Source organism: Diospyros lotus, chromosome 11 (assembly GCF_014633365.1).
Source record: "Diospyros lotus cultivar Yz01 chromosome 11, ASM1463336v1, whole genome shotgun sequence".
NCBI classification, from domain to species: domain Eukaryota; kingdom Viridiplantae; phylum Streptophyta; class Magnoliopsida; order Ericales; family Ebenaceae; genus Diospyros; species Diospyros lotus.
In genome coordinates, this window is record NC_068348.1 from 7,292,389 (window position 1) to 7,298,263 (window position 5,875).

The 5,875-nt window shown below is 36.0% G+C and overlaps 1 long non-coding RNA gene across 1 annotated transcript; it reads right to left on the minus strand.

Annotated features, from left to right (window-relative positions):
- Nucleotides 1–3,023: 3,023 nt before the first annotated feature.
- Nucleotides 3,024–4,214, minus strand: LOC127813387 (uncharacterized). The gene is made up of 2 exons (XR_008026107.1): nucleotides 3,492–4,214; nucleotides 3,024–3,397 (listed from the first exon to the last, which is right to left on the minus strand). It is a non-coding gene; the product is annotated as an uncharacterized LOC127813387 (long non-coding RNA).
- Between the last annotated feature and the right edge of the window lie 1,661 nt (nucleotides 4,215–5,875).

Consider the following 5,875-nt stretch of genomic DNA (forward strand, 5'->3'; position numbering starts at 1 on the left):
AAGGATAGTCGACTATTTTTGTTCATAAAATTCAAAATCATCTTCATATTTTTACATCTGTCAACTATGTTTATGTGTCTATCGACTATGAAAAATTTGTGTTATAAGATAGTCGACTATGCATTTTTGTCTGTCGACTATGTTTTGTTTTATTTGTAAAAATAGTCAACTATGCATTTTCTTCTGTCGACTATATCTTTTGTAGAAAGCTTCCAACGGCTAGTTTTTCCAACTCCAACGGTCACAAACGGCTACATTTCTCTTCAATTTTTTGGGAAGCCTTTATATACAACTCAATCAAGATCAAGAGATGGCTAATGGATGGAAACGAGATGATCTAAATATTACAAATCATTTTATTCGAAGCTTACAGTGTTCTGTGTTTTCATTGTTATACTTTTCTTTCCAAGGCTTTGTTCTATTATTGTTGATACATTCATTTAAGCCTTGTTTAATCTTGAGAGACATTGTAACTAAGAGATTCATCTCTTAGATTCTCTCCAATTGTACACTTCTTGTATTTCCTAGCTTGTGTAGCTAGAGGGCCTACTTAGTTTAAGTAGGAGGTTATATTTCCTAGCTTGTGTAGCTAGAAAGCCTACTTGTGTAAGTATGAGGTTTTAGTGAATTGGTTCAAAATCCTTAGTGGGAGCTAAGGTAGTGGATTAGGCTTGGTTTAAGCCGAACCACTATAAATTCTTTGTGTCATTTATTCTTCTTCCTTTACATTTATCATTTCATATGTTCTATATTTTAAATCACTAAAACCTCAATTTGGTCAAAAAGTTTTCAAGTTCTATCAAGATTTTTAAAATATCCAATTCACCCCCCTCTTGGTGTGTGCCATAGCACCTCCCGTTTCTAACAGAAGGAAAAATGCACAGTCTGCAGATGCAACTTGGTCGAAATGACCTGATTGCCCTTCACCTTTACAATGGTCAAAAGGAAGACCAGGGGCATTATTGACATTTGCTGGCTAATTTAATTTTTATTATGATTTTCTTTTAAAATTTTCAAATCTCATTTCTCAATTGGGCTCAGCCCATGCCGTGGGCCATTCTGTGACCCAACTCACTTATCCAAATAATTCTCCACATCTAAGCCCATTCTTAATATAATTAAAATTCTAAACACATCTCAATGGCCCAATTCACTTGGACTTTCCCCACAAATTCTGGATTCCATTTAGATAGGCTACCAAATTCTTATTTCCACTTACTCTTCGTTTCATAAGCAAAGAAAAATATTTTCAACTCTCAATTAATTAAAGTAAAAATTTTTAAGCCTAAAATAAAATACCCAAAAAGGCCTAGACCCTCTAACAGGTCATTACAATATGTCTAACCTAGAACCCCCATCCCATGTATGTGGGTTGCTCAACTTGAAAATACCATCATCATCTTCAAGCCTAAGCATACTTTATTTACATTTCGATTTATGGCAGTTGCTTAAGTTAGAGTCGACATGCCATGTATGTCGATTACTAGAATTAGAATCATCATCATCCAGAAACGTAATCAATAGCAAAGATCTTAAGATTGATTTAACCCAATGATACTATCTTTGTAAGCACCCCCGCCCGGATATCCCAAGCACCCGGACTACCCGAACGGGAGCGCCTACGGGAGGAGAAAAGAATGAGACACCAGACAAAAACCACCCCGGCATGCATACTCAAAGATGAGAGCAACGGAAGCGAAGAAAAACACATGCATGCACTACGGGTACCCCGCTAACACAGCGGTCACAAGATAAATAAACAAACACAAACTCCTGTGCCGAAATACACAAGACTCGAGAAAACACCTGGCACAGTAGAAAATAATAGAGTAGACCCTACACAATCATCAGAGTTGACAGGGATTGACGAGACTGCCTGTACACCACACCGACTCTGCCGTTAAAGCTGACTCCCTTGCTATGGCCCACGCCGCCACTACCTGGAATGATGGAAAGCAAGGTGAGTCGAGAGACTCAGCAAGCATAAGGAAAAGAAAGGCTGTAGGCTGAGTATAACCAAAAAACTCTTCCCAAAATAAACCCCCAGGTACACACAAGCCATGAGACGCTACAACACAACAGCTCAATAGCATAACAAAATAAAAGCACATACCGGTCCTTGGGGCCCACATAAGACACTTGGCACCCAAGTCCCATACCAACCTGCCGCTGCCCTAAAAGGCAACAAATGTCTCCACAAACCTGCGCGCGCTGTCCCAGGCCGGTACTCCCGTCACCTGTATCCTTCGGTACTCCCGACAACCGAGCCATAGGCTCCCTCGGAACGGTACTCCCGTCCGAGAACTAAATACTACCAGTATCCATGCAATGCACATAAAAATGCAATGGCGTAGTGAGCATCAACGTGATACAAGGCGCCCATACATCCAGGCATCAGGCCATGCTCCGCCCACATAGTAAACCACACGCCATGCATATGCCGCGCTGGATGCAACCTAACCAAGCTAGAATGTTCGTGTCCAAGCATACTCAATAAATGAATATCCCAACATGCATCCCGTACCCATGTGCATATCAAATCATGAACAGTAATACAAGGTATCTAATCATGCAGTAAATCACATACCGGCAAAGCTACTCAGTAGTGCCCGACACCGGCCAACAGTTAGTGACTAGGAGTGTCCGCCCGACGGTCCACTTTAGGGCCGTACCGTAGTCTACCCCAACGTCACCAAACGGTTGACCCCTGCCCCACTGCTCAATAGCTCTAACCAAATCATACGTAAATCCGAGAAAAACCGTAAATAAAACCCGCATGACTAGGAACCTAGTTCTCCAACTGGGTTCAACATCATTCCGAAAGGAATGGGGGTGGCACAAACCCCCGTAGGCTCACAACAAATAAAATTATAAAAGTCTCAGATTTAATTTAAATTAAAACAAATGAATAATAGTTCAACCAATAAGACAAGGTACCGAATTAAAGTAAGGGAGGTGATAAAATACAGGAAATCACGGAGTCTTTCACGGGAATTAAAGAACACGAGAAGAGGGTTAGGAGCTTGCCTTTACACGACCGTTTCCTCAATTTCTTGCATTCCCGCTGCGAAGTAAAATGTTTAAAAACGTTTGATAACAATTAATAAAACCCGAGACTCACATTAATTAAATCTAATCGTATAATATAATTAATTTAGCCATCTAAATTCCACATAGGCACCTCGTAAATAAAATCCCAATAAATCTCATATTTCTTTTAAATTAAATCATGCCCAAAACATTCCTAATTCGTATAATTAATACGCAAAATCAAACCGAATTAAGGGAAGACAAGGGATTCACCAAATGGAAATAGATCGCAAGGGTAGAGGAGAACTTGCCTCGCTTAAGCTGATTACAACGTTTTCATGCTTAAACATCACCAAATTAATACACGCTGTAAATTAGATTAAACTCCCAAAATTAATAAAATTGAGCCCAAAATTAAATTTCAACCGTAGAGAATGTATAACACATAATTATTTACTTACCTGATTAATTAAATCACGATTAAACGTAATTTAATCTTCAATTTTTCTCTAAAAAAATGACCCTCGCGCGCGCTGCTTCTTCTTCATTTTTCTTCCTCTGGTTCTGTCTCAAATTTGGCCGAAATCGGCCTTAAAATCGCAGCAAAAATGCTGCTTTAACGCGAGGCAAATGGGCGGCCCACAGCGCGCCACGTGGCGCGCCCAGCAGCTGCACATGGCTGCCACCGCCTTGCCCAAAACGACGCCGTTTTGGGCAAGGATTTTGGCTGAAAAATCAGCCAAAATTCTCCAGCGCGCGCGCACACCCGAGGGGGCTCGAACCCGCGACCTCACCCAGCACACGAGCACTCGCGACCGCCCGCGCTAGCCGACTCCTTTAACCATATAATGCCTTCACTTATATTTAAGGTGATTTGCGGCCACTTCGGCAAATCACATTTCAGCCCCCAGAACTTTCATTATTGGCACACACACCCCAGACTCCAATTTCCTTTATTGCACTTACACCCGAAAACTTTCAAAAATCCATTAAATTAATTTATTTTTTCTTATATCTCCAAATTCCCAAATAAATTAATAATTTCCATAAATGCAAGAATTAATAATTATCTTATTTACTTATTTTCTCAAAATAACATAAGTAAATATTTTCTCTTAATTTCTCTAATACTCCAAAATGACATCAAATGCCAAAATTATTAATCATTATTTATTTCTCAAATTTTCGGGATATTACAATCTTTTGTGAGTCTTGGAAAATATTTGGATTAGCATTGAAATTGTCTTGATCCGAGACATTTTGTTTTTAGTTCCAACTTATTTAAATTATCCAAAATTAATTAATCGGTTAGATTGCCCACACACTCTGATTTAGTTTCTACACTTTTATTTTACTTGCATAAATAAGAAATTTGGCCTAACAACTCAACTCGTATCGCGACTTTATTTTCATTTTAGTAATGATCTCCCAGGGAATCGATCTGGACTTCCCTCCAGTAAATAAATTTATGTTGCAACGCATACTCATATATTGGCGAGTATAAATGCTCTGTCCCTGCATGTTTGATTTTTTTTTTTATTTGTTTGTGTATTTATTTAATTAATTGCACAGAGTTAAGTGCATATAACTTCTAAGGCCTAAGAATCACTATATAAAGACTTATTCTCCATAACACAAGGATGACCACAGAGTAGAGAGAAGAGTGATCAAGTTGAAGAAGGAAAAAAATACTTTAAATAAACTCAAGATTAGGGTTGTATTTTGCTTTACCTTCTCATATCCCATATTATGAATTCTTACTCTATTGTTGTTATATCTATTGAAATCATGTCCAATTAGATCTCTTGCAACTAGGGTTAACGATGAAACCTCATTTCTTTTTGGATTAATTTGAAGTTACTCATTTTTGCTATGTTCTTATTTTTAAAGTGTGTTTGTGATTTATATTGGTTTCGAGAGATTCAATGTAAAATAGCACATCGTAATAAACAACATAAAGTCCTATAATAGATAGGGATACTATTATGCCTTTTGAAATCATTATGTGATGATCGTTGAAAGTGGATGCGTACTTATATATTCATAGGTTAATTAGAGATAATTAATCTCATATATATGTATAGAATCGAATGACCATCAAGAGAAGCTTTCGATTAACATAGGATCATTGATTTTCAACTTTGGGTAAGAATTGGCAAACTCAAGTAATGAATGATTAAATCATATAAAGAACGACAATGAATCCGTGAATCCTAGTGCTTTAAGTTATTGGGTTTTAAAATAAAAAAAAAAAAGTAAAAAAGTTTTTTTATGCGTCCGTAGTTAGTAATTTAGATTTAGTTAGTGTAAAACCAACTTTCAACAGTTTAGACTATGTTCTCTTTACTTTTCAATTTTTAGTCTTAAGTTTTGAATTCATTTTCAGTTTTCTATTTTGGTAGTCTATTTTTAAAAAATTAAAAACGTGTTCTCTTTGTCATTTTGAAAAACTATTTCTCAAAACATAAAACTAGAAAATGTGTTCTATTTAAAATTTTGAAAATAATTTTTTAATGATATTTTATTCAATAAATTTGATTATTCAGTAAATTAGAAATATTTAATGTTAATATATTATTAAAAATATATATACATTTTAAAGTTAATGAATTTTGTAATATTTTTTCCTATTACAAGAATAAAATATCAATAAATAAATTTATTTTGAGTTTAAAGTTTGTTTTGGATAAAAACACTCAAAACAACTTTTTGTTGCTTTACAAAAAAAAATTGTTTTCAAAAATGCATTTTTAAAAACAGCAAAAAGAATGCGTTTTCATTATTTTAAAAAATCGAAAACTAAAAATGACTTGAAAACAGCAAAAAAAACGTAGCCTTAATAATT